General features: G+C 56.8%; 1 protein-coding gene across 1 annotated transcript in view; it reads right to left on the bottom strand.

Annotated features, from left to right (window-relative positions):
- The window catches only part of SEMA6C (semaphorin 6C), a 92,565-nt gene extending 78,678 nt beyond the window's left edge, over positions 1 to 13,887 (bottom strand). Inside the window, exon 1 of the mRNA XM_039512976.1 lies at positions 13,688 to 13,887. The gene's annotated coding sequence lies outside the window, so the exon portion shown is untranslated. The remainder of the gene's footprint in view (positions 1 to 13,687) is intronic.
- Positions 13,888 to 15,032: the final 1,145 nt, after the last annotated feature.

The following is a 15,032-nucleotide window of genomic DNA, read 5'->3' as shown; positions in this document are numbered from 1 at the left end:
CCTCCCAAGCTCATCATCAGAAGCAAGCTCCCCACAGACCAGGACCCACCAACCCAAAGCGGCACCAGACCCTGCCAGAACAACAGGTGCAAAACCTGCAGACACAGCTCCACCGCTGCAATGATCAACACCCCCCACAGCACCCCGGTCAAGATCCATGGGTCCTACCCAGGCCTAGCACAACATGGGCTGCACCTCAACCAGCGCACTGAATACCCCAATAACCACTAGACAATCAACGATAAAAGACAAAATCACCCCGTGGATGAGCACTTTTCACAGCGCGATCGCTCTGTATCTGACCTCTCAGTCCTCGGCCTCAAAGGAAACTGACTCAACCCCTTCAAAAGACGAGCCTGGGAGCTTAAACTCAGAGCTTTGCTAGGTGCTAAAAATCATGGACTGAACAGAGACGCCGGATTGACGGTTTATTACAACGGTCTGTGATCGGGGTGCCAGGACGGGGTGCCAGGGGGCCATGGCCCATCACTTTTTACCAGCGCGGGGAAGGGTGGAGGGGAGCGAGCAGGAGGGTGGGGTCTTGGGGGGAAGAGGCAGGGTAAGGACGGGGCGACAGGAGGAAGCAGTGGGGCAGGGGTGGGGCCTCAGGGGAAGGGGCAGCAGGGGGGGCGAGGGCTTGGGGGGGAAGGGGTAGTTTGAGGGTGGGGACTCTGGGGGAAGGGGCAGCATGGGCGGCAGGACCCCAGTTTGGCCATCAGAGCCCCTCCACACACACTTTTAGGGAGCCTCTGCCATCCTGGTCTGTGACCCACTAACAACCCCGCCCAGCTGCTTTCCTCCCCCGTTTCTTTTCCCCCTCTGACTGGAGGGGTGTTAAGGGGCCACTTTACCTCGAATGGCCCCTTGAAACACCATGTGTCCCTCCTTGTATTTAGCCGTGACCCTCAGGACATCTCCCAGCCCTGAAGAGCTCTGAGGAAGCTCGCAAGCGCCGTCTCTCTCACCAACAGAAGTTGGTCCATTACAATATATTCCCTCCTGATCTCCTGTGCCCCGCACGGCTACAACACTGCAGATGCTATTTCAAATAACGTGCCCTGTAAAGCACCGATCAGGAGGTGGCGGAAGCAGAAATGGGAACAGGGCACGGGGCAGTTTGATGTTAATTAGCGGGATAATGGCTTGTCACAGGAGCGTGCCGATTAACATGCCCAGGGGCCGTTAGGTTACCAGGTGTCCTTCACTCTGTTGTCAGCGGACTGAGCGCCCAGGGACACACTGTCTCCTCGGTGGGTGTAAGAATAATTGTTCGTGTCAGTGGGAAGTGAGCACAGTGGCGGTATTGTGGGAGCGGGAACCTCACGCCTGTTTCCTGACCTCCTCGCTCTTCTGTGGAATAACGATTGGTTTTCTCATTCAAAGTGTCGCCCTGCGTCCTCCACTAAATGCATCTTCTGTAACCCACCGAGAGGCTCCACCCTGACACCGGCGCTGGGTTTTATTGTGCCTTTATCTTTCAGGGCTTAATATTAATCGGGAACATTTTGACACAAAGGGGCTGATCCTGCAGCACACTCCAGGATCCGATTGCCCTGGTGTCCGATCCCCCTGAAGCTTCAGGGCCTGATCTGTGCCAGTGCCCCCGGCACCTCCAGGCAGGGGCGGCTCTAGCTTTTTTGCTGCCCCAAGCACGGCAGTCAGGCAGCCTTCGGCGGCATGCCTGCAGGAGGTCCCAGGTCTCACGGATTCGGCAGTATGCCTGCAGGAGATCTGCCGGTCCTGCGGCTTTGGCGTACCTGCCGCCGAATTGCCACCAAATCCGCGGAACCGGCGGACCTCCCGCAGGCAAGCCGCCAAAGGCAGCCTGCCTGCCGCCCTCGCAGGGACCGGCAGGGCGCCCCCTGTGGCTTGCCACCCCAGGCACGCGCTTGGAGCGCTGGTGCCTGGAGCCGCCGCTGCCTCCAGGACGAGCCCCACCCCAGTGAGCGTGACCCACGTCCGTTCTGCCTGGGCAGCATTTTGCACGGGCATAAGTGATTCCACGAGGCAAAGTCCTGCAAAGGGGCCGAATGCCTGGCTGGGGTGAAGCAGCATTGCTCCCTCCGGCCCTGGTTTCTGAAGCCGGGCGCCTTCTCGCCACACTCCGCGATGGGACGGATTGTGGACGCAGCCCAGACGCTCCCACAATGGCTCAGTTCCCACCAGTGAAAGCCCCCCCTGCCCCCCTCCTCCAGCAGCACGTCCCGCTGGCCATTTCCCTGGGGGGGGAGGGGACGCGGCAGGGGCTGGGAAAGCGTGAGATTGGGAAAGATTTCCCCCTTCCCCTGCCGTCGGCCCAGCTCTTCCCATGACTCTTAACACAAACATCCCGTCCCTGGCGTGATCGGAGTGTTACAATCATTCGTTCCCCGCCCCCACCCCTGGCTTTGCACCGGGAAGCTGGGAACTGGAAGCTGCTATTTTCCTCACGCACGCTGGCTTGCGACGGTAGGCTTGCACGTGTACCCCACTGTTGCGGTAGGGTTGTGTGCACACACTGCAGTTTGTTATGGGAGGGTTGCACACATACCCAGCTGATATGGTAGGGTCGTGCACAGTGATTTGTTATTCTACACATTCCCCACCCCTCTTGTTATGGCAGAGTTGTGTACACACAGCACTTTGTCTCGGGTTGCACACTCATCCAGTTGTAGGATTGCGCACACAGTGGTTTGTTATTGTAGGGTCGCGCATGTCTGCCAGTGTTATGGTAGGCTTGTCATGGAGGACTGTGCACACAACAGGTTGTTATGAGAGGGTCACACACGTTCCCCATTGCGCACAGAGTGGTTTGTTATTGTAGGGCCACACACCCCAGTTGTTATGGTAGGGCTACATACATGCCAGTCTGCTATTTGCAGGGTTATGCCCATGCAAGCGGGTAACAGAAGCGAAGCAGGTGCCGGGTTGTTATTGTAAATGCAGCAGGTCCTTGTTATTTGAGGGTGTGTGCATGCCAGTTTGTTACTGTAGGGTCGCACACTGGCCCATTTGTTATGGTCCCCTTCTCTAGCCACTGGACCACAACCCTTTCCATACATAGGAACAGGGTCCAGGAGTCTTGATCCCCTCCCCTTCCCCTCCAGCTCTAACCCTTAGACCCCACTCCCCTCCCAGAGCTGGCAACAAAAGGAGTCCTGATGACCCATCTCCCACTGATCTCAGGAGAAGGTTTGGGTGGGGAAAGGGTGAAGCAGGGATGTGTCCTACCAAAATAGCAAAGCAACCCTGCCATGGGGGCTGGGAATGGGTTCTCAGTCCCCACCCCCACCCCCACCCCAGAATCCTGGCCCCCAACATCACACCCAAGCTGCTCACCCAGGACAAATATTTCGATGCACATTTTGCTTATTTACATTTCCCGCAGCTTGGGGCTGGCTCCCCGAAAGCCAAGCAGACCCCCCCATCCATCTCCACGCCAACCCTAGAGCAGGGAGTGCAGACTGCCAGCGGGCGCTGCCAGGGCTTCCCCCTGCACTGCCCCTCTAGCTGTGGGAAGGGGTCAGAGGCAGCTGGGCTCACAGCGCCTCCTGCTGGCGAGAGGGCAAAGACGACTGCAGGAGATGCCGCTGCCCCTGATGCATCAATGCAGGCTCCGGGGTTACTAATGCAACAGTCTCGAGCCCCCGTGCAGGCCGCACTGGGGGTTAAAAAGCAGAGATGGGGGGGGGCAGCCAATGGCTGTTCCAGTGCCCCCTGCTGGTGGCGGGGTGCTGGGAACATCCCAGAGCCTGGGGGGGATCACGGCAAGCCAAACAGGAATTGTCTCCTACCAACAGTTCCCAGCCCCAGAGGACACTGGACCAGCTGCTGCTGCAAAGAGCTTGCTGGGCTTTGTAACACATGGGCCTCCAGGCTCAGATCCTGGGCCACTGTGGCGCGAAGGGGACCCCTCCCCTCTCGCGGGGATAGAGGGGGACACTGCAGGGCCAGGCTGGGAGTGGGGTGCAAGGGGAGATGGGGGCACACAGGCATTCCAGGGACCCTGCAGGGCAGTGGGGGGATGGGAACCCCTATAATTTCAAAGACCAGGCCGGGTGGGGGAGCAGAACGCATGGGGCAGGCCCCGCTCCCCACAGTGTTCACCTCACTTCTGTCTTTCGCTGCCTGTGTGGGGCTGCGGAAGGGGGGGGTCCTGGGCCGCTCCCCTAGATCCCTGCCTCAGCACACGCACTGCCCTTCCCTGCTGGCCCAGCACCTGCCCGGGGGACTCCTGCCCCACCCCTGGAATATGGACTCAGGATCTCCGTTAGCAGCACCCAGCGAGCACAGCTGAGCGGGACAGCGGCTGAGCAAAGCACCAGGCCTGGGCTACCCACCTCCCAGGTTCTAGTGCTGACTCACCTAGAGCAGGGGCTGGGAGCCAGGACTCCTGGGTTCTAACCCCCAGCTCTGGGAGGAGAGCGGGGTCCAGTGGCTAGGGGAAGGAGGTACTGGGAGCCAGGACTCCTGGGTTCTAACCCCCAGCTCTGGGAGGAGAGTAGGGCCCAGTGGGTAACGCATGGGGGCTGGGAGTCAGGACCAAACACACAGATCTGTCTCCCTCCCCTCCACACTTTCTTGGTCTCTTTTTACCATTGTTCCTGATCTGGGGGGCAGTTACCAGACACCCGTTTGCCCCAGATGGCCACATTCAGATCCCTCATTCCCCCCACCACCCTGGACGCTCCTCTGTTCCATTCCTACCCTATAAACGTGCACTAGGATTAACCGGCCCCATTACAATGCAAAATATTTGTATTCACTCCCAGTGCAAACCCCAGGGGGCAGGGGGGAGGGGGAAATCAATGGGGTGAAGTTGCCCCCTACCCGTCTGCAGAGGCCGCTGCCTGAGAGCACATTTGTATTGCACCTAGCACTCTGCCAGCTCCCCGAAAGGTCACCCTGCCAAGGCTGGAAGGGGGGAGCGTAACTGGAACCCACGGAGCCGGTGGCTCCGGACTAAAGAGCTTTATTTATTCGCTGTTTGTTAAAGCCGAAGCGGCTGCATTAGTAGAGAGATTCCAGCCGCTGCAGCCGGTAATCAGGGCCGGGGGAAATAATCAATTCACTTATTTTAATGGGGGGTCGTTTTTAAAGGCTTGTAAATATCAGAAATCGAGCAAAGCGGCGACTCGGCAAGCAACAGAGAGTGGGGGGGGGGCGGCCCATCAGAGGCAACTTTTGTTCCTTTAAAAGCTTAAACGTGCCGAGCCAATTCTGCTCCTTTGTTTTTTGCAAGCCAGGATCGCGCTGGTCAGAACATCCCAGCCTGTAGGTGGCGCCCGAGTGCAGCAGGACAATAGCTCCGTGGGGTTGGGTCACGCTGCCCCCTGCATGACGTGCAGCCCCGACACCGCTGCCAAGCGAGTGTGCGATGCGTAGCGACCCTACCACGACCAAGCAGCACACACAGCCCCACGGCCCACGAGTGACCCTACAGTAACAAACTGGCATCATAGCCCCACAGCCCATGAGTGACCCTACAATAACAAACTGGCATCATAGCCCCAGAGCCTACGAGCAACCCTACCATAACAAATCAGAATCATAGTCCCACGGCCCACGAGAGACCCTACAATAACAAACTGGCATCATAGCCCCAGAGCCTACGAGCAATCCTACCATAACAAATCAGCATCATAGTCCCATGGCCCACGACAGACCCTACAATAACAAACTGGCATCATAGCCCCAGAGCCTACGAGCAACCCTACCATAACAAATCAGAATCATAGTCCCACGGCCCACGAGAGACCCTACAATAACAAACTGGCATCATAGCCCCAGAGCCTATGAGCAACCCTACCATAACAAATCAGCATCATAGTCCCACGGCCCAAGAGATAACAATAACAAACTGGCACGACAGCCCCAGGCCCATGCGAGTACCCTACCGTGTCGAGACGGCATGCACAGTGCTTGGCATTAACGTTGCAGTGGTGCCAGTGACTGCACGTGGTGCGAGGTACCAGAGCCACACCCCCCAAATGTTGCTCCATTTCCCCCTGCATTCGTAGGAGCCCTGCGTTCCTCCGCCCCCCAGCTCAGGGATGTAATGACAAAGAGCGGCTGCCTCAGCGCTCGTCACAGGTCTGGAGATGCTAAAGCAGCCAAATGCCAAGGGCCTGTCTTCAGGCAAACCTCCCAGTGACAGGATTTGCCCCGAGCTCACCGAAGACCCTACAATAACGAACAACCAGCTGCAGGATGAGACGCAGCAAAGCAGTGCAGGCCGGCATTCCCCAGCGCCTCCTGCCTCAGGCTCCAACAATAGCTCTCGTTTGCCCCAGCCAGCATTTGCAAGAGGCCCTACAATAATAAAGCCAGCCACTAGAGAGACCCCGCAACAGTAAAGAAGGAGGCGCAGCCTGGCGCCTCAGAGTCACCCAACAACTCTTATGGAGAGCTCCAGCGACTCCGTGCAGATCTCAACTGGAGGGTCTTTGGAGCAAGGACCATCTCTTTGTTCTGTGTGTGTACAGCCCCTAGCACCACGGGGTTCTGGTGCAGGGCTGGGGCTCCTATGAGCTACCGTAATACTCCTAATAAATAATGTACACTGGGATCCTGGTCCAGGCCAGGAGCTCCTAGGCATTACCATAATACACCTAATAGCATTAAAAAGGAGAGTGTCCAGCACAGTGTGGTTGTGGTCCTGGTCCCAGACTGGGGTGCCTAGGAGCTACCATAATACACTTAATTTCAATACAAATGTACAGCGCCTAGCACAATAGGGTCCTGGTCCATGAATGGGGCTCCTAGATGCTACCATAATACATCTAATAAATAATAATAATAGTTATAAAACTGGTGTGTACTGCAAAGCCGTCACAGGCGACCCTACAGAAACAAATCAGCACAGCGTTACCGGTGCCACCCTATGCTGAAATTCTCGAGCATGCAGCACAGCAGTCACATGCAACCCTACGATAACAAACCAGCACGTAAACAAAAGACGGAGAGGAGCAATCATTCCGGTGTGCTCAGTTTCCAGCCTGAGGCACATTTGCTATAATTAACAGCCAAAGGGAAATATATTATATATATATTAGAAATAAAAATAGACGCTAGATCTTGTGCCAGGACCCCAGGCAGAGGAACTAACCCATACTTTTCCAGAGGAACAAGAGAGACCGTCTCTTGTGAATGGAAATCTCTGCTCGGCTCTTTCCATCCTTGAGCTCCATGGGATTTGACCTCGCAATGGACACCCTGGGGGAGTAAAGGCCAGGCCCAGTTATTGACCAAATCTCTGTCACCTGGTGAACGTGGCAGGACAGTGGGTCGATCTCTCCCATGTCTCCTTGGGCTAGGAGCTGCAGTTATCTTCGGGGGGAGGGGGGGAGACAGACACCCCTACCTCCGCAGGGCAGCGAGGAACTGGGTTTGTGGCGTCCCAACACACCTCGCTGTCTTGTTAGCATGCTGGTAATCGTCCCTCATAAGAGACCCTACAATAACAAACCAGCATGCATGGCCCGATGGCCCATGAGCAACCCTATCATAACAAACCAGCACACACAGAGAATTACCAGGTGGGATCACATTCGGATCCATCTGGCCCAGTAGAGCCAGTGACCAGAATCAGCTGCATCAAGAAACCTTGCAGCCATGGGATAGCCTGTCCCCAGGGAAAGGCCCCTTGTGGCGCACCCACAAATAAGCACAACCTACAAAAACAAACCAGCACACGCAGCCCCAGCCTCACAGGGGCCCTACAATGACAGGGCAGCATACGGCCCCACCTGTACAAGGAGCCGTGTTTCATAAAATTGCTCATGGTACATACACAGGGGTCAGTTCCTCTCTCACTGATGTGCAGCCACTTCTGGGGTGGGGCACCGCCACTGATTAACTCTTAAAACACCCATGGTGCTAACAGCTCTCAGGGGGCATTTACATGGGCGGGTAAGTAGCATTATGTTCCTTTCACAGGTGGGGAAACTGAGGCATGAGAAGGAAAATGACTTACCCAAGGTCATCAGGCTGGTCAAGACCAGGAACAGAACCCAGGAGTCCAGTGCCTCAGTTGCTGCATTGCATCACCTCCCCCTTTCCTCCCCTAGATCTGTCCCGATGGGTCCTCGCTTGCTCATTTGGGACAGGAAGTGGAAAAAAAACGCCATCTCTAATGGAAAGCATAAAGGAGTGGAGGCGGGGGATTCGCACAGGAGAACTGAATTCCTTTCGCTGCAGCAGGAAGGGCTCAGAGCTTATGTCAAAGGCTCTTATACACTAAGCCGGGGAGCGTTCTGTTGTACAAGGGGCTCCGGGATGCAGGCTAAGGAGATGGCACCAGTGCCCTGTGCGGTTTGGATGGGGAAGTCCGTGCTGCTGTTTCTGATCCTGGCGAAGAGGCAATCACAGGGCCAGAGCACTGGGGAAACCAGTTGTTGCCCGGCATGTCCATCCACACATGGTTGTGTCACCCCATCCTGCCAGGGTGCAGGCCCCAAACCCTGCAGAGAGATTCTGCCCCAGGGGCCAGGGAGAACTGGCTGGATTGAGCATGGGAGATGCAGCCTCCCTCCGCCTCCAAGAGAGGGCGCTGTTCTGCACCCGTCTGCGTGGAACGAGTTTGCTGGGTCTCAGTCCCAGGGCCCAGGGAGCAGCGTGGCCAGGCGGATGGCAACGGATGTCACCCTGCTTGGCATTCACCCGTTTCCTTGGTGAAAGGTCCAGGGCAGAATGGGTCCCAGAGCCTGACTCCCCTCTAGAGAGTGGGTCCCTTCAGGGCAGGGCAAAGAGGGTGGGAGAGAGATGCCTCCTGGGCTGTCCCTGATTGGTGGGGTGGGAGTCTCCAGGGCTGCCAATCTGGCAGTCACCCCAACTTCAGAGATGGGGGGGGGCAGGGCTGTTAAACCAGCTTGCTCTAGTCTAATGACAGCTGATTTCCTCAGCTCTAATTGCCAATCAAGAGATTGAACAGCCCCCCCGGCAGGGAGACGGCGCTGCAAGACACAGAGAGTCTCAGGAGGTCTCTCAGCCAATCTCCCCATCGGGGCGTAACCCCTTTACAGGCTTGGGGGGGCAGAGAGGGGATATTTCCGGCTCCCCACCCCTGGCATCAATACACCAGGAGCTGTGATCTCAGGGGGCCGGCGGGGGGAGAATCCCCACCCCCCATACACTGGGCTGGGGGAGGCGGTGGCGCTCCGATCGGGGCTGGAAAGGCAGCCTCAGCATCCCAGCGCCTCACCTGCTCCTCCAGAGCCTCTTCCCAGCTTTTATTGTTAATAATAATTAAAGGGAAGTTGGGGGAGGGGCAGGAGCGGCTCCGCGTCCTGAATTTCCAATGAAAGAGCGAGATCCCTGCAGAGAGAGAGAGAGACAATGAAAAAGCCGAAATCCGGGACTGCGTCCTCAGGACTCAGCCAGCCCTCATCCTTCCAATGCACATGCTGCACCTCCCAGCCCTTCGGCAACGAAGGGGGCAGCTTGGTGCCTAGGCTACAGCAGGAATTAGTCGTCACACTGGCCTGGGATCCGCAGCCCCACGGCAGGTCTGTGCTGGGATGCGTCTGTGTCCGAGCAGGAGGCAGGGCAGAGGGTGGAATCTGTGGGGCAAAGGAAGCAGATCTCCGCCCCACTCTTTCTCACCGGGATGGGAAGAGGTTACACACATACACTCACGCGGCCCGGACGCCATGATTTCCCAGCCCCTTAGGCCCCACCACCAGTGTTAACTGCACAACGTTACTGCAGCCTCAGAGCTTTGCCACAGAAGGGAGCGACTTCCCCCTCCCCACACCTTGTCCCCTTAGCCGTTCCTTGGGCTCCCCACAGGTCAAGATCTGGAGGGTCCTTACACTCAAGCTAAGCTCCCATAGCAGCTCTGCTGTGAGCAGTACAGGGCCAATGACACACGGTTGAGCCATTCCCAATCCATCCAGCAGAGGACAGTCTCTCCACCAGTTAATAACAAGACATATAGCTCCTCTCTCTGGTGTCTGCTAGAATACATTTCATACCGCCACAGGCTAATCGGATATGAGATCCGTGTAATATGATTCACAGTCACAGCATAACCTGCTTCCTACTGACATGGTGCAAAACACGTCAGGCTCACTCTAACTTTCCAGTAGGAATAATATGGGCTATTACATGTCAGGGGGAGGGATAGCTCAGTGGTTTGAGCATCGGCCTGCTAAACCCAGGGTTGTGAATTCAATCCTTGAGGGGGCCATTTAGGGAACTGGGGTAAAAATCTGTCTGGGGATTGGTCCTGCTTTGAGCAGGGGGCTGGACTAGGTGACCTCCTGAGGTCCCTTCCAACCCTGATATTCTATGATTCCACATGTAAGAGAGCAGCGCTTAGAGGCCCAAACTGAAATTAAGGCCCCATTGTGTCAGGCGCTGCACAGAGACAGTCCCTGTCCCCAAAAAGCTCCCAGTCAGAAGAGACAAAGAACAGGAGGAGAAACTAAGGCACAGAACGGGGGAAGCAACTTATCTAAAATCATCCCGCAGGATGGCAGTAAATCTAGGCATCCTGAGTCCCAGACTAACATCTTACCCACAAGGGTATGCTGCCTCCCAGTTTGGCTATGACTAGTGCTGCTCAGGGAAGCTCAGATGGGACTATATTCCATCAGAAGACGAGTTCCATCAAAATTGAAACACTTCACGCAATCAAGTCAATGTCACAGGAATTTTGCGTCAGATCAAAAATGGAGGGAGGCAGAATTCTGACAATGCTGAAACGGCCGGTTTTACCATTTTGGGGACCGAATGTTTTTTCAGTGTTTTTGTTTTGAAACGCCATGTTGTTGCCAAATTTTTTTAAATGTTGTATTCTGCTCCGCCGTTCGGATTCAGCAACGGCAGACACTGAACCGGAACGTTTCCATCCACCCAAAAGGAATCTGGTTTTCGGAATTTTCCTTCCTGGAGAAGTCTGAAGCGTTTGGGTTGCGTCCGGATTTGGAACAAAAGCCCCTTTCAGCATCTCACGCCTTCGCGAAAGGGAATGCCCACCCCCGCAGAGCTCTAGCCAGGAATTGCTGCCCTCTCTGGGCTCGCGACCTGTCCCGGGCTGCTTTTCGTCAGCAAATCGCTTCGGACAAATTGGTTTTGGCCACCAGCCTTGCTCTCAGACAGGTTTCCTTTTGCCATTCGAGGTGTGCGGTTGGTCACCTCTGAATCACATGGTGTTGCAGCTCCTCCCTGATTGGAAGAATGAAATTCTCGAGGCGCTGCTCATTCTAAAACCATGAAACTCGGAATTTGTGAACTTGTTTCACACCTTTCCAGCTGCTGAGCAAATGTCTTTACAGTCTCTGGGATAATGGGGATCTGGTCCCTGTCTGGGGCTCCTAAATGATACCATAATACACCTAATAGCAATAAAAACGTACAGCTCCTGGCACATTGGAGTCCTGGTCCATGTCTGCGGGCTCTTACATGCTACCATAATCCAGATGGCAAACAACAGTTACAGCCTCATGCATCACAGTGAAACCTACACAATGCTTTTATTTACACTTCACAGCCCAAACCTGGAGCGTAGCATGAGGGACTGAAGAATAGGGTGTGACACCCGGGGCTCAGCTCAAGGAGCCTGATTCAGTTCGACCGCCCCATCGGAAGCAGCCCCACGATGGGAGCTTTCACTTTCCTTCTTGGTTAGCTCCCATTGCCCTTAAACAGGAGTAACCGAGGCTGGACGCGCACTGCGCTGTACAAATGCAGTCTTAAGAAAACTCGCTCCATTGTGCCAGTGCCGCCCCACTCAGTGTGCCAGGCATGGCATGATCCTCAGAGAACAGCTTCCGAATCTGACACTGCAACCTCCCGCCACCGAGTTATTAAGGAAATGAGCGAGGATCTATTCCAGCCCTCGCCTCTGACACAACTAGCAGGGCCCGTCATACAAAGAGCCGTCTCCTTTCCAGGCCTCACCAGCAATGTCACAGGTGTCATCCTCAACATTGCCCAACTGCCAACACTAGCACGGCAGCTGGCAGGAGGGGAAGGACGGTCGGAAAGGGTTAAAAAAAACAGAAGAGACTGTGTTTGTTTTTCCAGGACGGATTTCCACACACACCATTCAGAGGATCTGAAATTAAATCTGAGCCTGTGGAGAGAGGAGTTTTATTGTGCCATAGGGTTGCAATCTGGGAGCAAATCCACAATCCCGGAATTTAGGGGGAGGGAAAGAGTCAGTTCCACCTTTGATTTCAGGATCCCCCAAAATACCAGCTGCCCCCCCTGTTCCCCTCCCCGATTGAGACCAATGAGAACAGGGCACTAAAGGAATTTCAGCCCCCCAGGCAGCATTTTGCCTTCCAAGGTTTCCGAAGCAGCCATCAGACCTCGAATGGATTTCACTGAGCCCTCCCCCTTCCAGGAGCAGCCACCCTGCAATCCCTGGGGTGCCACATCTCCGTTTTTTTTGGGGGGGGAACCCACATTGCTCCGTCCACTGCAGCAGCCTTGCTAGCAGAGCATGCCAAGCCTCGCTAGCTGCCCAAACGGACACAGGTCCGAGCCAGGGCAAGGGATTAAAATAAACTTGCGCTTGCAAAACGGGTGGGGGGGGATTGAATTCCCCTCGCCCCTCCGCCCCATATTGGAGCGGAGGTGCCAGCCCCGGAGGCTATTTTCGCCTCCATGTTACAGTGCTGAATGCAACACCAGGGGAATAAAAATAATGAATAAATTGCAAACTTTCCAGCCAGCTTCCCTGCCTGAGAGCTGGACTTCTGCACACGCTGCTCGCCACCACTTGTGACGGGGGGGGGGGGTGATGGTGGCGGGGAAAAGTGCAGTCACCACAATTCACGAGGGTTGTCTGTATTTCTGTCGGGAAGGGATTTGGGGGGACAGCCCTGGGCAAAGTGGGGGACCCTCAACAGCTGGAGTGTGTGTGTGTGTGGGGGTCTGTCTCCTACAACATCCCTTCTAGCGCTGGCATTAGTCCTTCGTGGTGCAAAGTGCTGTGCCCCTCTGCCCGGCCAGCAAACTCCGGGGGGACCCCAGGGATCACGGACCCACAGGGTTGGAAACACCTAAGCATCCTGGGGGGGGAAAGAGGGTTGCACCCCGCAGACCCTCTGCCGACCCAGCCAGCGCTCCGGCACCAGGAGCAGGCGAGGAGCCAAGCCGACACCTCCAGCAGGGGGCAGGCTGCTGTGTGCAGATCTCCAGCCAGCAGCAGCAGCTCAGTCTCCCCCTGGCCCCACAGATCTGGGCTCAGAGCAGGCTCCGTGACAGCCTCCCAGCTGGGCGAGCCTGGGCTGCAGCCCGCTGCTTTCCAAACAAGATTTCTTGGACACAGGATGCGCGTCGCGAGTCGCTTGCCAAGCAACCCCCGCCCCCGCCATGCAATAACTCCCCCCTCCAGTGTCCTCGCCCCCCCCAACCCCCCCAACCCAAACAGGGGCTTCCGTTTGCAGTGTCAGTGCGCGCACCCCCCCCCCCGCTGGGTTGCCTACCCCCTCCCCTTTGCAGAACAGACACACAAACACACATCCAGGCTGACCCCCCCCCCGCCCGTCTCGGATCGCCCCCCCGTCCGCCTTTGGGAGAAGTTTCACGCCACGGAACAAGTCACATCGCGAACTCCAGACACCCCCTCCAGCCCCCCAGGGCCGGGGCAGGCTCCGCTCATGCCCCGGGCACAGGCAGCTCCGTGCACGACCCCAGCCCCCGATTCCCGTCCCTGGCAGGGAAGCAGCCACCCCCCCCACCGCGCCCGTCTTACCTCCGATCCCTGCAGCCCCGGCTGAGGCCGCCCCGCCAGGGGCCCGATCCCCGCGGGTGGGGGGGCGCTGGCGCCCCGCTGCCGAGTTATAATCCGGCCCTGCGCCCCGACGGCCGAGGCGGGGGGATAACAAAGCCCTGCACGCCAAGGGCTGGCAGCTCACCGCCCAGCCGGCCCTCCCCCGGCAGCCGGCGCCAATCTCCTGCCTCTCCCCTCCCCCGGCCCAGCCCCGCGTCCTCCCCCTGCTCCCGGCCCTGGCAGCCGCCCGCAGCCTGCGCCGCTTCCCGGCAGCCGGCAGGGAAAGGGAAGGGAAGGGGGCCGGGCGGAGGGGAGCGAGCCCAGCTGGTGCCCATTGCCCCCAGGGAGAGGGGAGGAGAAGGGGGGGGAAGGAAAGACGCGGCAGGAGGGATCGCAAGGCGGCCGGGGGAGGGGGGTCGGCCTTGGGTTAAGCCCTGTGAAAAGTTCTCCCTGGCCATGGGGGGAACCTGGCAGAGGCGCCACCTTTCCGCTCCCCAGCAATGTTCCGCCATTTCAGACTTTCCTCTTGCCCCAAGTCCCAGCGGAAGGTGGAAATTTCCCCCCGCCAGACTTGGCGTCGGAGCCGTCGAGCCGCCCGTCCAGGCTGGGGGCCCGGGGGAAGCGAACCCCCTTTCCCTCGGGTTTGCGGGCGAGATCGCCCCATTCCCCCCATTGGTGCTGAGCGGTTGGGACTCCTGGAGCCGCTCAGCAGTGGCCCCGGCTGGCGCGGGCTCAACGCCAGTCCACGAACGTGTGTGACATGCACTCTCCCCCGAGTACGCTAGGCCAGGGGTCAGCAACCTTTCAGAAGTGCTGTGCCGAATCTTCATTTAGTCACTGTAATTTACGGTTTCATGTGCCAGTAATACATTAATGTTTTTAGAAGGTCTCTTTCTAGAAGTCTATAATATATAACTAAATGATTGGTGTATGTAAAGTAAATAAGGTTTTTAAAATGTTTAAGAAACTTCATTTCAAATTAAATTAAAATGTAGAGCCCCCCGATCGGTGGCCAGGACCCAGGCAGTGTGAGTGCCACTGAAAATCAGCTTGCGTGCCGTGCATGCCGCAGGTTGCCTACCCCTGCGCTAGGCTATTGACCCAGGTTTGGAAAAGCTTTTATCCCAGGGCCTTGTCTTCACTAGGAAACGGGGTGTTTGGACCCAGGGTACAGCCCAAGTGTAGACAGGGCAGTGTGTATTTTAACAAGTGTTAAGCCCCTTGGAGCCAGCCCTACTGGGGAGCCTATCCTGTAGCAGGAGCAGCTAACTTGTTAAAGCTACAGCTTGTCTTCTCTGCACTAGGGCTAAAATCCTGGCTCCACTGA

Source organism: Mauremys reevesii, linkage group 24 (genome assembly GCF_016161935.1).
Source record: "Mauremys reevesii isolate NIE-2019 linkage group 24, ASM1616193v1, whole genome shotgun sequence".
NCBI lineage: Eukaryota > Metazoa > Chordata > Testudines > Geoemydidae > Mauremys > Mauremys reevesii.
This window is presented reverse-complemented; position numbering and strand designations above follow the sequence as displayed.